The 17750-nt window shown below is 46.9% G+C and overlaps 1 long non-coding RNA gene across 2 annotated transcripts in view; it reads left to right on the top strand.

Moving 5' to 3' along the window:
* LOC144480593 (uncharacterized) overlaps positions 1-17327 on the top strand; it is a 105151-nt gene extending 87824 nt beyond the window's left edge. For both annotated transcript variants that reach the window (XR_013495695.1, XR_013495694.1), the window contains exons 2-3: positions 15445-15514; positions 17042-17327. This is a non-coding gene — a long non-coding RNA (uncharacterized LOC144480593). The remainder of the gene's footprint in view (positions 1-15444; positions 15515-17041) is intronic.
* Positions 17328-17750: the final 423 nt, after the last annotated feature.

Here is a 17750-nt window from a genome sequence, read left to right as displayed (position 1 = left end):
TGTAGTGTGTGGGAAGCAGAGTGTGAGCTATAAGACTTTGGCTCACAGGGCTTAGGCTGAAAGGGCGAGTAGGGGTGAGTTGAATTCATTTTTGCACTTTCTACCTGGTACTGGCAAGGTATCTAGAGGGGATGGGTGTGCAGGCAGTGCAATGTTCCTCTTGCACTATGTTTGAGGTGAGGGACGACGACAGTGTCCCTACTGATTACACCTGTGGGAAGTGCACCCATCTGCAGCTCCTCCAAAACCGTGTTAGGGAACTGGAGCTGGAGTTGGATGAACTTAGGATCATCAGGGATGCAGAGATGGCCATAGACACAAGCTTTAGGAATACAGTTACTCCGAGGATTGAAAACAGATGGGTGACGGTGAGAGGGGCTGGGAGGAAGCAGTCCGTGCAGGGATCCCCGGTGGTCGTTCCCCTTAGCAACAAGTATTCCGCTTTGGATACGGTTGAGGGGGATGACATACCAGTGGGGAGCCGCAGTGAGAGGATCTCCAGCACTGTGTCCGTCTCTGTGGCTCGGGAGGGAAAGGGGGAGAGCGGGAGGGCGATAGTTATTGGGTACTCGTTAGTTAGAGGGATAGATAGGAGGTTCTGTGGCAGCAAAAGAGACTCACGGATGGTATGTTGCCTACCGGATGCCAAGGTCCGTGATGTCTCAGACCGTGTTTTCCAGATTCTGAAGGGGGAGGGGAAACAGTCACAAGTCGTGGTGCACATTGGTACCAATGACACAGGTAAGAGAAGGGACGGGGATTTAAAGCAGGAATTTCTGGAGCTGGGCTGGAAGCTGAGAGCCAAGACGAAACATGTGGTCATCTCTGGTACGTTGCCGGTACCACGTGATAGCGAGTTGAGGAACAGGGAGAGAGTGCAGTTAAATATGTGGTTGCAGGGATGGTGTAGGAGGGAGGGTTTCAGATACGTGGATAATTGGAACACGTTCTGGGGAAGGTGGGACCTGTACAAACAGGACGGGGTGCACCTGAACCAGAGGGGCACCAATATCCTCGGAGGGAAATTTGTTACGGCTCTTCAGGGGGGTTTAAACTAATTTGTCAGGGGAGTGGGAAAGGGAGTTGTAGTCCAGAAGTCAGTGAGGGTGGTGAGGTATTGGGGAAGGTATCAGGGTCAAGGGTGGGTACTGGTAGACAGGAAGGTGGGTTGAAGTGTGTCTACTTCAATGCAAGGAGCATCCGGAACAAGGTAGATGAACTTGGGGCGTGGATTGGTACTTGGGACTACGATGTTGTGGCCATTACGGAGACGTGGGTAGAACAAGGACAGGAATGGTTGTTGGACGTTCCGGGGTATAGATGTTTCACTAAGTGTAGGGAAGCTGGTAAAAGAGGTAGAGGAGTGGCATTGTTAATCAAGGATAGTTTAACGGCTGCGGAAAGGCACTTCGTGGGGGATCTGCACACTGAGGTAATATGGGCTGAAGTTAGAAATAGGAAAGGAGCGGTCACGTTGCTAGGAGTTTACTATAGGCCCCCAAATAGTAATAGAGATGTGGAGGAAGAAATTGCTAAGCAGATTATGGATATGTGTGGGGGTCACAGGGTAGTTGTCATGGGGGACTTTAACTTTCCAAATATTGATTGGAACCTTTGTAGGTCAAATAGTTTGGATGGGGCAGTTTTTGTGCAGTGTGTGCGGGAGGGTTTCCTGACACAATATGTGGATGGGCCGACTAGAGGTGAGGCCACATTGGATTTGGTACTGGGAAATGAACCGGGCCAAGTGTTAGATTTGGTTGTGGGAGAGCAATTTGGAGATAGTGACCACAATTCGGTGTCTTTTGTTATTGCAATGGAGAGGAATAGGGCCGTACGGCAGGGCAAGGTTTACAATTGGGGGAGGGGTAATTATGATGCGATTAGGCAAGAATTAGGGGGCATAAGTTGGGAACAGAAACTGTCAGAGAAAGGAACTAATGAAAAGTGGAACTTTTTCAAGGAACAAATACTGGATGTCCTTGATAGGTATGTTCCTGTCAGGCAGGGAGGAAATGGCCGAGTGAGGGAACCATGGTTCACAAAAGAGGTGGAATGTCTTGTGAAAAGGAAGAGGGAAGCTTATGTAGGGATGAGGAAACAAGGTTCAGATGGCTCGATTGAGGGTTACAAGTTAGCAAGGAATGAGCTGAAAAAGGGGCTTAGGAGAGCTAGGAGGGGACATGAGAAGTCCTTGGCGGGTCGGATCAAGGAAAACCCCAAGGCTTTTTACTCTTATGTGAGGAATAAAAGAATGACCAGGGTGAGGTTAGGGCCGGTCAAGGACAGTAGTGGGAACTTGTGTATGGAGTCAGTAGAGATAGGCGAGGTGATGAATGAATACTTTTCTTCAGTGTTCACCAAGGAGAGGGGCCATGTTTTTGAGGAAGAGAAGGTGTTACAGGCTAATAGGCTGGAGGAAATAGATGTTCGGAGGGAGGATGTCTTGGCAGTTTTGAATAAACTGAAGGTCGATAAGTCCCCTGGGCCTGATGAAATGTATCCTAGGATTCTGTGGGAGGCAAGGGATGAGATTGCAGAGCCTTTGGCGTTGATCTTTGGGTCCTCGCTGTCCACGGGGATGGTGCCAGAGGACTGGAGAATGGCGAATGTTGTTCCTCTGTTTAAGAAAGGGAATAGAAATGACCCTGGTAATTATAGACCGGTTAGTCTTACTTCGGTGGTTGGTAAATTGATGGAAAGGGTCCTTAGGGATGGGATTTACGACCATTTAGAAAGATGCGGATTAATCCGAGATAGTCAGCACGGATTCGTGAAGGGCAAGTCGTGCCTCACAAATTTGATAGAATTTTTTGAGGAGGTAACTAAGTGTGTTGATGAAGGTAGGGCAGTTGATATCATATACATGGATTTTAGTAAGGCGTTTGATAAGGTCCCCCATGGTCGGCTTATGATGAAAGTGAGGAGGTGTGGGATAGAGGGAAAGTTGGCCGATTGGATAGGTAACTGGCTGTCTGACCGAAGACAGAGGGTGGTGGTCGATGGAAAATTTTCGGATTGGAGGCAGGTTGCTAGCGGTGTGCCGCAGGGATCAGTGCTTGGTCCTCTGCTCTTTGTGATTTTTATGAATGACTTAGAGGAGGGGGCTGAAGGGTGGATCAGTAAATTTGCTGATGACACCAAGATTGGTGGAGTAGTGGATGAGGTGGAGGGCTGTTGTAGGCTGCAAAGAGACATAGATAGGATGCAAAGCTGGGCTGAAAAATGGCAAATGGAGTTTAACCCTGATAAATGTGAGGTGATTCATTTTGGTAGGACAAATTTAAATGTGGATTACAGGGTCAAAGGTAGGGTTCTGAAGACTGTGGAGGAACAGAGAGATCTTGCGGTCCATATCCACAGATCTCTAAAGGTTGCCACTCAAGTGGATAGAGCTGTGAAGAAGGCCTATAGTGTGTTAGCTTTTATTAACAGGGGGCTGGAGTTTAAGAGCCGTGGGGTTATGCTGCAACTGTACAGGACCTTGGTGAGACCACATTTGGAATATTGTGTGCAGTTCTGGTCACCTCACTATAAGAAGGATGTGGAAGCGCTGGAAAGAGTGCAGAGGAGATTTACCAGGATGCTGCCTGGTTTGGAGGGTAGGTCATATGAGGAAAGGTTGAGGGAGCTAGGGCTGTTCTCTCTGGAGCGGAGGAGGCTGAGGGGAGACTTAATAGAGGTGTATAAAATGATGAAGGGGATAGATAGAGTGAACGTTCAAAGACTATTTCCTCGGGTGGATGGAGCTATTACAAGGGGGCATAACTATAGGGTTCGTGGTGGGAGATACAGGACGGATATCAGAGGTAGGTTCTTTACGCAGAGAGTGGTTGGGGTGTGGAATGGACTGCCTGCAGTGATAGTGGAGTCAGACACTTTAGAAACATTTAAGCGGTTATTGGATAGGCACATGGAGCACACCAGGATGATAGGGAGTGGGATAGCTTGATCTTGGTTTCAGATAAAGCTCGGCACAACATCGTGGGCCGAAGGGCCTGTTCTGTGCTGTACTGTTCTATGTTCTATGTTCTATGGTGATGAAACTACAGACTCTGATGGAACGAGCTGAAACAGAAAGCATAATTTGAAGATGGCAAAGTAAGGATAAGTGAAACAGCTTGACATTTTCAAAATGTCCTGAAAATTACACACTTCCCTTTCCATCTGGGACAATTATCAGGCCCAAATGGTGCAGAGAATCAGTATTGGGCCTACAGCTGTGGAAGACATGATGGCATGACACTGGATACGAAACTTGCATCAATGAAACCCCTCATCCCATCGCTGAGGAACAGCTCAGCGCATTGCTCAAGGTACTTCTGAAATGTACTCACTGGCTGCCAACTCATGCATGGCAAGATCCCACAAGAAGCACTAGGAAAAGAAATTAGTTTGGTGGTCTTGACTCAGTGACACTGAGAGAACACCTTGTTCGTCTTCACATACAATCACGTCGTCTTAAATGTTTGCCAGAACCTGAGGGACAGACCCAATCTCATGATGACACTGTTGGTAGTTTACACGATTACGACCCACCAACCTTTATTTTGGGAGTTTGTTTTTCATTCATTCATGGGATGTGGGCATCGCTGGCTAGGCCAGCGTTTATTGCCCATCCCTAATTGCCCTCAGGAAAGTAGTAGTTTGCTGCCTTTAACTTTAAACAATACCTTTAACTGTACCCCAGATTAGTTTAGGGCAGCACGGTGGCACAGTGGTTAGCACTGCTATCTCACAGCACCAGGAGCCCGGGTTCGATTCCCAGTTTGGGTGACTGTGCGGAGTCTGCACATTATCCCGTGTCTGCGTGGGTTTCCTCCGGGTGCTCCGGCTTCCTCCGAAAGATGTGCTGGTTAAGTGTATTGGCCATGCTAAATTCTCCCACAGTGTACCTGAACAGGTGCCGGAGTGTGGGGGGATTTTCACAGTAACTTCATTACAGTGTTAATGTAAGCCTATTTGTGACACTAATCAATAAACTAAGTCAGTCAAATCAACCAGTGGGGCAACTGGAAATGATCAGAAAGTAAGTCGGACTTTATTCAATTTTGGACTTTGGAACGTGCAATGTGCTGTGTAAAATCCCCCTGCTTTGGGGACTACAGCAATATTCGAGTTCACTAGAAAGTCTGATACCCACGGGGAGTGAGTATTGAGATTTCCTAACACACAAATGAGACTGAGATTAAATTTTAATGTCAGACTGGGTGGAGAGTATCAGAGGAAACATTCGACAGACCATTTCTAATCTAACCATCAGACTTCCTGTGTTATGATCTGGAATGTGCAGCCTGAAATGAGGGTAGAAACTGATTCAACAAAAAACTTTAAGAAAAAGATTTAGACCCCTACTTAATGAGAAAAAGAATGGAGCTGATGGGAAAGGAGCAGGAAGTTCATTAAAGAGCTAGCATAGACAATGGGCTGAATGGCCTCCATCCTGCTTCAGCCTCAATTACTCAGAGAGGGAGAGGACAGGGGTGAGAGTGGGGGAGATTGGGGATGAGAATAGTGGGGGATCAGGGCAGTAGGTGTAGAGGGAACATGAGGAAAAACTGCTTTTATGCAGAGGGTGTTGGGTGTCTGGAATTCGCTGTCTGGGTTGGTGGTGGAGGCAGACCTAAAATCTTTTAAAAAGTATCTGGATCTGCACCTTAAGTGCTGTAAGCTACAGGGCTATGGGCCGGGTGCAGGAAGGAATGTAGAAAGGGCGCCTTGGTGTCCTCAGGCTGGCATGAGCGATGGGCTGAATGACCTCCTTCTGTGCTGTAACTTTCCTATGGTTCTATGGTTCTATTGGGAAGGATTGGGGGTGAGAATGAGGATGAAAATGAGGGACATCGGGGAGAGAATGGGGGAGTGATCGTGGGTGAGAATGGGGGGAATGGGAGGTGAGAATGAGGGGGATCAGGAATGAGAATGGGGGAGATTGGGGGTGAGAATCTGGGTAATCGGTTGTGAGAATGGGGGAGATTGGGAGTGAGAATCTGGGTAATCGGTTGTGAGAATGGGGGGGATTGGGGGTTAGAATGGGGGGGAATCTGGGGTACGAATGGGGGAATTAGAGGTTAGAATGGTGAGACATTGGGGTGAGAATAGGGGAGATCTAGGGTAAGATTGGGGAGATCGGTTGTGAGAATGGAGGGATATCAATGGTGAGGGTGGGAAGCTCAGGGTGAGAATGGTAGGGCTGTGAGGGTGAGGATGTGGAAATCGGGTGTGAGGATGGTGAGGGCTGGGGGTGAGAATAGGGGTATCGGGGGTGAGGATCGGGAGTGAGGATGCTGGGGGTGAGAATGGTGGGGGCTAGGGGGTGAGAATAAGGGGATCGGGGGTGAGGATGGTGAGGATTGGGGGTGAAGATGGTGGGGGTTAGGCGTGAGAATGGGGGGATTAGGGGTGAGGATGGTGGGGATCAGGGGTGAGGATGGTTGGGGCTGGGGGTGAGGATGGTGGTGATCGGGGATGAGGGTGTTAGGTGGGGTGTGTCCACAGGGTTGAGAATGGGAGACCTGGGCAGTTGAGAACGGGGTGGGTGGGGGAAGTAGGAGAGGGTGGGGGGGGGGAGATTGGTGAGAATTGGGTGGCACGATCGTATTCTCACCCCGATGTCTCACCATGCTAACCTCTAATTCCCCCATTCTTACCCCAGATTCCCCCCCATTCTAACCCCCAATCCCCCCATTCTCACAACCGATTACCCAGATTCTCACTCCCAATCTCCCCCATTCTCACAACTGATTACCCAGATTCTCACCCCCAACCTACCCCATTCTCACCCCCAATCTCCCCCCTGGCCTTACAGCGCCAGGGACCCGGGTTCAATTCCTGGCTCGGGTCACTGTCTGTGTGGAGTTTGCACATTCTCCCCGTGTCTGTGTGGGTTTCCTCCGGTTGCTTCAGTTTCCTCCCACATTCCAAAGATGTGCGGGTTAGGTGGATTGGTCATGCTAAATTACCTCTTAGTGTCAGGGGGACTAGCAGGGTAAATGTGTGGGGTTACAGGAATAGGGCCTGGGTGGGATTGTGTCCGGTACAGACTCGATGGGCCGAATGACCCCCTTCTGTACTGTAGGGATTCTATGATTATATGATTCTTCTATGTTCCTGAAGGATGAGAATGCTGGGACGAGAAAGGGTCCCGTTGATGGGGAGGGGTCGGGGCAGCTGGAGGGTAAGATGTAGGGGGTGAGAATGTGAGAAGAGGGGCTCAGGGGTAGAATGGGGGTGCAAGGGTTGAGAATGGGGATCAGTCTCAGAGTTTAGATACCAATGAGGCATATCTAACAGGCCACAAAAAAACAGGGCGGCGTGGGGTGGCATATAGTTTGCTGCTTCACCTGCCCCAGAACGTAGAATAAAGATGATCCTCACTGCACCGTCTAAAGAAAATGGTGGAAATAAAGGAAAAGAACAATTCTTTTCTCCAGGGTTCCTCCAGCAGATCAGCCCAGTGGAATGTTTCCTGTGTCTCAAGAACTGGAATATAAAGGCAAGGACATTCTGTTGCTGATTTACAGTCGGGATTGTTTAGACCCTCTTGTGAAAATCTGTATTCAGTTCTGGACACAGAACATCAGGAGTCTGGTGCAGCACAGATTCATCAGGGTGCATAGACTTAAGACCATAAGACATAGGAGCAGAATTAGGCCACTTGACCAATCGAGTTTGCTCTGCCATTCAATCATGGCTGCTATTTTTCTCATCCCCATTCTCCTGCCTTTTCCCCATAACCCCTGATCCCCGTATTAATCAAGAATCTATCTATCTCTGTCTTAAAGACACTCAATGACCAGGCTTCCACAGCCTTCTGCAGCAAAGAGTTCCACAGATTCACCACTCTCTGGCTGAAGAAATTCCTCCTCATAGAATCATAGAATCCTACAGTGCAGAAATTGGCCATTCGGCCCATCGAGTCTGCACCAACCACAATCCCACCCAGGCGCTATCCCCATATCCCTACATATTTACCCACTAATCCCTCTAGCCTATGCATCCCGGGACACTAAGGGGCAATTTGTAGAATGGCCAATCAACCTAGCCCGCACATCTTTGGACAGTGGGAGGAAACCAGAGTACCCGGAGGAAACCCACGTACACACAGGGAGAATGTGCAAACTCCACACAGACAATGACCCGAGCCAGGATTCGAACCCAGGTCCCTGGAGCTGTGAATCAGCAGTGCTAACCACTGTGCTACCGTGCCGCCCATGATCTTTGTTTTCCTCATCTCTGTTTTAAAGGTTCGTCCCTTCGGCCTGAGATTGTGCCCTCTGGTTCTAGTTTTTCCTCCTAGTGGAAACCTCCTCTCCACACCCACTCTATCCAGGCCTTGCAGTATCCTGTAAGTTTCTATGAGATCCCCCCTCATCCTTCTAAATTCCAACGAGTTCAGATCCAGAGTCCTCAACCGTTCCTCATATACAAGCTCTTCGTTTCATGGATCATTCTTGTGAACCTTCTCTGGACTCTTTCCAAGGCCAGCACATCCTTCCTTAGATATGGGGCCCAAAACTGCTCACAATACTCCAAATGGGGTATGACCAGAGCCTTATACAGCCTCAGAAGTACATCCCAGCTCTTGTATTCTAGCTCTCTTGACATGAATGCTAACATTGCATTTGCCTTCCTAACTGCCAACTGAACCTGCATGTTAATCTTAAGATAATCTTGAACAATGACTCCCAAGTCCCTTTGTATTTCTAGGCAAGTATTCGCTAGAGTTTAGAAGATCCAGGGATGATCAAATAGAGGGGTATAAAATGTTAAAAAGTTTTGGTGGAGTGGATAAGGAAAAAATATTTCCCAATCTAGAACAAAGTAATGTGATCTTAAAATCCGACCCAGGCCATTCAGGAGGAAAGCAACGGAAATCTTACGGAAAGCCAGTATCAAAGGATTTGGAGCTTAGGCAGGAAAATGGGGTTGAGATCCTGCAGATAGAGACTCCAATGCCATCTCTTCACAGCCATTTCCTCGTCTGCAGACCAATCACAGCAGAGGTGGAGGGTGGGGGTGTAGGGTTGGGCGGGAAGGGGATCAGCTGACCCTGACAACATTAAAGATCTCATTTCATTGGTTGTATGTTACATTAGCATAGACAGCTTCTATAACCCTTACCCACGATGCTGAACAAAGACAGGGGCAATCCCATTGGAACTCAGTCTAAACAGCATTCCTGCAAAGCGCACACATTAGACATCTACCTCACTAAAGGAAATGAATAAATAACTGTTCACACGCTTCCCTGGGGATGGTGTGAATGGGAACTTCTGACAGGCCAGAACGTGAACTCTCCTTTCACGCTGTAAAGACTCCTCACCGACAGGCCATGCCTACTTAGTCTTGATGTGGAGATGCCGGCGTTGGACTGGGGTAAACACAGTAAGAAGTTTAACAACACCAGGTTAAAGTCCAACAGGTTTATTTGATAGCAAAAGCCACACAAGCTTTCGGAGCTCTAAGCCCCTTCTTCAGGTGAGTGGGAATTCTGTTCACAAACAGAGCATATAAAGACACAGACTCAATTTACATGAATAATGGTTGGAATGCGAATACTTACAACTAATCAAGTCTTTAAGAAACAAAACAATGTGAGTGGAGAGAGCATCAAGACAGACTTAGTCTTGGGCAGTGGGAGGTTTGATAAGCTCACGCAACAAAGACAATGAGAGGATGAAGGAATCACCCACACCCACTAGTTGCTGCAATGTCAGCCCAGTATTCAGATCCAAGCTCCAATCCCCACTCATTGGTACTGCCTGGGGAGGGATTTGAATGCCTGAATCAAAGACCTGAGTGTTACCACTGAGCTGCAGACTGCTGGATGGACGAGGAAGATTCAGGTCTCAATCCCTGCTATAAACAGGATGCTGCTATCGGTTCACTCTGCCACTTAACTGGTTTGGCAGGATCAGCTAACATCATCCTCAACCTAACAATGACCTCAGATGCCAGGGAACAGTGGAGTTGCCAGGGTGAAGGAGCAGATCCCAACAATATGCTTCACATGGGGTGGCACTGTGGTTAGCACTGCTGCCTCACAACGCCAGGTTCAATTCCCAGCTTGGGTCACTGTCTGTGTGGAGTTTGCACATTCTCCCTGTATCTGCGTGCGTTTCCTCCGGGTGCTCAGTTTCCTCCCACAGTCCGAAAGACGTGCTGGTTAGGTGCATTGACCCAAACAGGTGCTGGAGTGCGGCAACTAGGAGATTTTCACAGTAACATGAAACTGTCAGGGAAAGGCACCAATGAAAAGTGGAACTTTTTCAAGGAACAAATACTGGGTGTCCTAGATAGGTATGTCCCTGTCAGGCAGGGAGGAAATGGCCGAGTGAGGGAACCATGGTTCACGAAAGAGGTGGAATGTCTTGTGAAAAGGAAGAGGGAAGCTTATGTAGGGATGAGGAAACAAGGTTCAGATGGCTCGATTGAGGGTTACAAGTTAGCAAGGAACGAGCTGAAAAAGGGGCTCAGGCGAGCTAGAAGGGGACATGAGAAGTCCTTGGCGGGTCGGATCAAGGAAAACCCCAAGGCTTTTTACTCTTATGTGAGGAATAAAAGAATGACCAGGGTGAGGTTAGGGCCGGTCAAGGACAGTAGTGGGAACTTGTGTATGGAGTCAGTAGAGATAGGCGAGGTGATGAATGAATACTTTTCTTCAGTGTTCACCAAGGAGAGGGGCCATGTTTTTGAGGAAGAGAAGGTGTTACAGGCTAATAGGCTGGAGGAAATAGATGTTCGAAGGGAGGATGTCCTGGCAGTTTTGAATAAACTGAAGGTCGATATGTCTCCTGGGCCTGATGAAATATATCCTAGGATTCTTTGGGAGGCAAGGGATGAGATTGCAGAGCCTTTGGCTTTGATCTTTGGGTCCTCGCTGTCCACGGGGATGGTGCCAGAGGACTGGAGAATGGAGAATGTTGTTCCTCTGTTTAAGAAAGGGAATAGAAATGACCCTGGTAATTATAGACTGGTTGGTCTTACCACGGTGGTTGGTAAATTGATGGAAAAGGTCCTTAGGGATGGGATTTACGACCATTTAGAAAGATGCGGATTAATCCGGGATAGTCAGCACGGATTCGTGAAGGGCAAGTCTTGCCTCACAAATTTGATTGAATTTTTTGAGGAGGTAACTAAGTGTGTTGATGAAGGTAGGGCAGTTGATGTCATATACATGGATTTTAGTAAGGCGTTTGATAAGGTCCCCCATGGTCGGCTTATGATGAAAGTGAGGAGGTGTGGGATAGAGGGAAAGTTGGCCGATTGGATAGGTAACTGGCTGTCTGATCGAAGACAGAAGGTGGTGGTGGATGGAAAATTTTCGGATTGGAGGCAGGTTGCTAGCAGAGTGCCACAGGGATCAGTGCTTGGTCCTCTGCTCTTTGTGATTTTTATTAATGACTTAGAGGAGGGGGCTGAAGGGTGGATCAGTAAATTTGCTGATGACACCAAGATTGGTGGAGTAGTGGATGAGGTGGAGGTCTGTTGCAGGCTGCAAAGAGACATAAATAGGATGCAAAGCTGGGCTGAAAAATGGCAAATGGAGTTTAACCCTGATAAATGTGAGGTGATTCATTTTGGTAGGACTAATTTAAATGTGGATTACAGGGTCAAAGGTAGGGTTCTGAAGACTGTGGAGGAACAGAGAGATCTTGGGGTCCATATCCACAGATCTCTGAAGGTTGCCACTCAAGTGGAGAGAGCTGTGAAGAAGGCCTATAGTGTGTTAGCTTTTATTAACAGGGGGTTTGAGTTTAAGAGCCGTGGGGTTATGCTGCAACTGTACAGGACGTTGGTGAGACCACATTTGGAATATTGTGTGCAGTTCTGGTCACCTCACTATAAGAAGGATGTGGAAGTGCTGGAAAGAGTGCAGAGGAGATTTACCAGGATGCTGCCTGGTTTGGAGGGTAGGTCTTATGAGGAAAGGTTGCGGGAGCTAGGGCTGTTCTCTCTGGAGCGGAGGAGGCTGAGGGGAGACTTAATAGAGGTTTATAAAATGATGAAGGGGATAGATAGAGTGAACATTCAAAGACTATTTCCTCGGGTGGATGGAGCTATTACAAGGGGGCATAACTATCGAGTTCATGGTGGGAGATACAGGAAGGATATCAGAGGTAGGTTCTTTACGCAGCGAGTGGTTGGGGTGTGGAATGGACTGCCTGCAGTAATAGTGGAGTCAGACACTTTAGGAACATTTAAGTGGTTATTGGATAGGCACATGGAGCACACCAGGATGATAGGGAGTGGGATAGCTTGATCTTGGTTTCAGATAAAGCTCGGCACAACATCGTGGGCCGAAGGGCCTGTTCTGTGCTGTACTGTTCTATGTTCTATGTCTATAACATCATTGCAGTATTAATGTATTAGTATTAGTCACTTACTTGTGACTAATAAATAAATTTTTTATCTCCACTGCTAAAATAAATGGAAATTGCACAGCTCACAGCATATAATGGGGGTTAAAATTACAGTTAACATTCCACACAGAATATTTCACCTCTCCATCTCTGTAACTTCCCCCAGCCCCTACAACCCTCCCACTCTCTATAACCTCCTCCAGCCCCAATAACTCTCCCAGGTCTGTAAACCTCTTCCAGCCCTACAGTTCTCCCAATCTCTATAACCTCATCCAGGCTCTACAGTCCTCATTATCTCTGCAAACTCCAACTGCCCTAATAACCTCCCACATTCTGTAACCTTCTCATGCCCGACAACCTTTCCTCTCTCTCTGTAAGCTCCTACAACCCCGAAAAACTTGCTGCCCACTGCAACCTCCTCCAGCCCTACAACCCTCCCACTCTCTGCAACCTCCTCCAGCCCTACAACCCTCCCACTCTCTGTAATCTTCTCCAGCCCCGACAACCCCCCCTCTCTTTGTAACCTCCTCTATTTCCTATAATCCTTCCTATCTCTGGAACGTCCTCCATTCCCTATAATCCTCCCAAACTCTGTAACATCCTTCAACCCTTAAAGTGCTCTCAATCTCTGTAACCTCCTCCAGTCCCTACAATGCTCCTTAGCTTTTTAACCTTATCCAACTCCGAAATCCCTTTCTCTGTAACCTCCTCAACCCCCCCATTCTCTCACCCTGTCACCGTTAGCAATAATTGCAGCGCGTTCTATGACTATAACCTTCTCCAGCCCCTACAATGGGAGATAGTGATGTAGTGGTGATGTAACTGGACTAGTCATCCAGATCCCAGGCTAATGCTCTGGGGACAGGGATTCAAATCCCACCATGGCAGCTGCTGAAATTTGAATTTAATAAATAAATCTGGTATTTAAAGGTAGTTTCTGTCATGGCAACCATTAAACTATCATTGTGTAAACCCGTCTGATTCACAAACGCCCATTAGATCTGGCCTATATGTGACTCCAGACCTTCAGCAATGTGGTTCACCTTTAAATATTCCCTGAAATGTCCTAGAAAGCCATTCAGTTCAAGGGTAATTAGGGATGGGCAACAAATGCTGGCCTTGGCAGTGATGCCCACATCCCATGAAAGAATAAAAAATATAAAAGTGTGACCATTGGTCCTTCACGCCAATGCTGGCTCTTTGAAAACTATCCAATTTCCCCTGCTCTTCCACCATATTTGCATCTATGTATCCTCTTCAATTAGAGGTCTAATTCTCTTTTCAAAGTGCAGTGGGATCTAGGTGTTCTAGTGCATGAGTCAGAAAAGGTTAGTTTGCAGGTACAGCAAGTAATTAAGAAAACTAATGGAATGCAATTCTTCCTTACAAGAGGAACTGAACATAATATTAATGATAAGACCATGAGAACCAGGTGCAGAAGTAGGAGCGTGACTTTAGTGGTAGTTATTGTCAGTGCAGACATGATGGGCCAAAGGGCCTTTTCCGCATTGTACAACTCCATGACTCTATTACTCTCGGCAATTCAGCCTCTCGAGCCTGCTCCGCCATTCAATAGGATCATGGCTGATCTCATCTCGGCCTCATTTCCACATTCCTTCCCATTCCCCATAACCCTTCACCCCTCTACTAATTAAAATCCTATCTATCTCCTCCTTCAGTTTGTTTTGAGTTCTGGCATCCACTGCACTCTGGGGTAGCGAATTCCACAGATTCATGACTTTTTGATGTCATGCTTCAGTTATGCAGGGCATTGGTGAAACCACATCTTGAATACTGTGTGCAGTTTTGTTCTCCTTATTTAAGGAAGGATGTAAATGCATTGGGGATGGTTCAGAAGAGGTTTATCAGATTAATACCTGGAATAAGCAGGTTATCAAGCAAATTATCTTGTGAGGAAAGGTTCATAGAATCAATTAATCATAGATTCCCTACAGTGCAGAAAGAGACCACCTGGCCTATTGAATCTGCACCCTCTCCAAAAAAAGCATCCCATGTAGTTCCTTCCTCCTGCCCTATCTCTGTAACCCCACATATTTAGCATGGCTAAATACCTACACATTTAAACACTAAGGTGCAATTTAGTATGGTTAATCCACCTAACCTACACATCATTGGAGTGTGGGAGGAAACCGGATCACCCGGAGGAAACCCACACAGACATGGGGAGAATGTACAAACCTCACACAGAGAGTGTCCCAAGCCGGGAATTGAATTCGGATCCCTGGCGCTGTGAAGGCAGCAGTGCCAACCACTGTGCCACCGTATCACCAAACTTCTCATCATCTCACCTTTGGCCCTTTTTCCAAATACTTCGAGTTGCTTCCTCTGACTACCTCCACTGGAAACAGTTCATCTCCAGTTATACTTATTAAAATCCCTCAGCATTTCATATATCTCTTAATCCATGTAAGCTCTGGATAAGAAGCTCTGGAGCTGCTCAAGGATTAGTATGCTGCAAGTAAGTTTGGGGCTGTTTCTTAAGGGCTTGGGAACATTCCGAGGGAGTGTGACGGACAGGTCCTTTCTGGTCAGAACACCGTCAGAAACATAAGATCACCTGTATCCATTTGATTCCTATGCCCAACTTCAATTACTGATGTCTTTAAGGGATGAAGAGTAAAGAGATGTGACTGTTCAAAGCCCCATTCCCACCGATTTCTGTGCTGTAATGTTAAAAGTGGAAGATAATGATCTATCAGTGAAGATGGGGAGATTAGACAATAGCGTTACATACCAGTGCAGCCCTGTCATTGCCAGCATCTGTTTTCCATTTTTCCTGCAGAATATGATCCTGATCTTTACTTTCACCTGTAAAAACAAAGATCTTTTGAATAGTCAGTCAGTGTAGATTTCCACATTTTGGTCCCACAGTGTAAGCAAATTCCTACGTCTAGAGTGAAGAGAATGTGAGATGTGTCTCAAACTGATTAGAAAGCTGGGAAGTGACGTATGCTGCAGTCCCTTCACTCTGATTGTGAGGCTGCCTTTGAAGGTTTCACTATGGTAAAGATGTCATATAAATGCAAGTTGTTGTTGTATGCTATCTCTATTTTTTCAGGTTGGAGGGTGGAGCTTTGAGCAGAAGTTTCCCAGCTGATGCCCCACTGTGTCGACTATCGCCTCATGAGGTGAGCAGCTTTCAGGAAATCTTGATCCCCTCACATGATGATTTCTGATTCCAAACACGCCACTCAGAAGGGTGAAATCTTCTCATCACATTGGGAGGAACAAAGATTGATGGACGAATCATTCCTGTTCTAAGGGAACATACGAAATAGGCTATTCCACCCCTCGAACCTACTCTGCCATTCAATACAATCATGGCGAAGCTGATTGTGACCTCACTTTCATTTTCCCACTTGTCCCATGACCCTTGACTCTCTTGTAGGTCAAACCTCTGTTTATCTCAGCCTCAAATACATCCGGTGAGCCTCTACTGTTCTCCACAGAATCCCAAAGAAGCTGAAATTTCAGGAAGAAGAAATTTTTCCTCACGCACACCTTAAACTCTGTTACCTAATTCTAGATTTCCCCATGAGGGGTGACACCCTCTGGGCATCGACCCTATCAAACCCCCTCAGAATCTTCTCACACTCAGGTGAATGGGGAACATCCAACGAGAAGGTCACATTGAGTCCATTGAGGAATGGTTCCTCCATCAAATGAGAACTGGAACAAACTCCATTTGAGAAACCCCAATAAACCCTTGAGTTTATGATCAGGAGATGGAAATTTAGGAACTACCGGTGAGCCTCCGCATCTCTGTGCAATTGCGGGCGGGGAGAGGGCCACACATGCACAGTTCATTCATTTTCACATCTTCGGGCTGTACCGTGCACATATGCAGAAGATTTTAAAAAAGAAATGAAACTGGAGATAAGGTGAGCTGAAGAGGAACACCTTTGCAGAACAAGTGTCCCAGGTAATCAGGACATGGGGAGGGGGACAGGCAGAGGTTCCAAATGAAGAAGAAGGTCCGAAACCAGAGTGGGACAGAAAGAGGTCCCAGAAGCCAATCTCAGTGAGGGACAAGGACAGAGATCAGAAACACATCCTGTTAAGCAAAGTTGAGAAAAGGAGCAGAGCAATACACTCCACCTTAAAGAGAGAGAGCTGTGGGGAGCAAACTTGAAGCTAATGGGCTCAAGAGAAGCCCTGAAGACTGAAGAGGGCAACTAAAGGTTGATAACTTGTTCTTGCAGGCTATAGGGGTAGAAGTACCCTTTTAGAGCACCAGGTGTTCTGCTTGACAAGGCCAAAGATCTGAAATTTTGCTTGGAACGTGAAGCTTGAATGAACGCACTCCAGCACTCACACACTAGGGGCAGCACTGTGGCACAAGGCATGGCACGGTGGCACAGTGGTTAGCACTGCTGCCTCACAGTGTCAGGGACCCGGGTTCAATTTCCAGATTGTGTCACTGTCTGTGTGGAGTGTGCATATTCTCCCTGTGTCTGCGTGGGTCTCCTTTGGTTGCTCCAGTTTCCTCCCACAGACAAAGTACAGGTTAGGTGCATTGGCCATGCTAAATTCTCCCTCAGTGTACCCAAACAGGCGCCAGAGTGTGGTGACTAGGGGATTTTCACAGTAACTTCATTGCAGTGTGACTGTAAGCATACCTGTGACTAATAAATAAACTTTACTTTAACACACAGAGCTGGCTAAGGAGTTTTGGAAGGTGAGATTGAAACCCTGGAGCTGGATTCTTGTTGAAGCTGTCTCAGTGGGAGCAATGGTTCAGAGAGAATTCCAAGGTGAATTCTTCAAACATGGAGGCTGGAATGTTATGACCATTCATGCTGACAGGACTTTCCTATCCCGCTGCGATGAGCAGAGATTTGGCTGGGTGCCAAATTCTCCGACCTTGCTGCAGCAGGAGCGTGGCATGAATGGCCGGTAAGATTGTGCCCGGAGCAATGTAGTCGACTCTCAACTGCACTCCAAGAGCAACTAGGGATGAGCAATAAATGCCGACCAGCCAACAACGCCCATGTCCCATGAATGAATAATAAAAAAAGATGCGATTCTCATGGAGATTATCTGAAAGCCTCTTCTTTGTAAGCAGAGAGTATTAAGTCAATTGCTCACTCAGCAATGTCAGTGCACAGTATTTAATATACAGAGTACATAAACATTTTAATTTGATTTTGATGGTTGTAAATTTAAGGGACAGTTTAAAGGCAGCATATGTGGAATATCAAGTTTGATCAACATTCCATACTTTTAGATTTGAAATTTAATAAGTTACTCCTGCTTCTGTTTAATTTTACTGCTTATTAAATCTGATTACTTTGTAGCCCAAGGCATAAAATCTACCAAATAATTATCTGCCTGTTGGAGATTTGAATATTGTATTGCATTTGA

The sequence above is a fragment of the Mustelus asterias genome, chromosome 29 (assembly GCF_964213995.1).
Source record: "Mustelus asterias chromosome 29, sMusAst1.hap1.1, whole genome shotgun sequence".
Lineage (NCBI taxonomy): Eukaryota > Metazoa > Chordata > Chondrichthyes > Carcharhiniformes > Triakidae > Mustelus > Mustelus asterias.
Note: the sequence above shows the minus strand (reverse complement) of the source record. Positions and strands in the feature narration are given on the sequence as shown.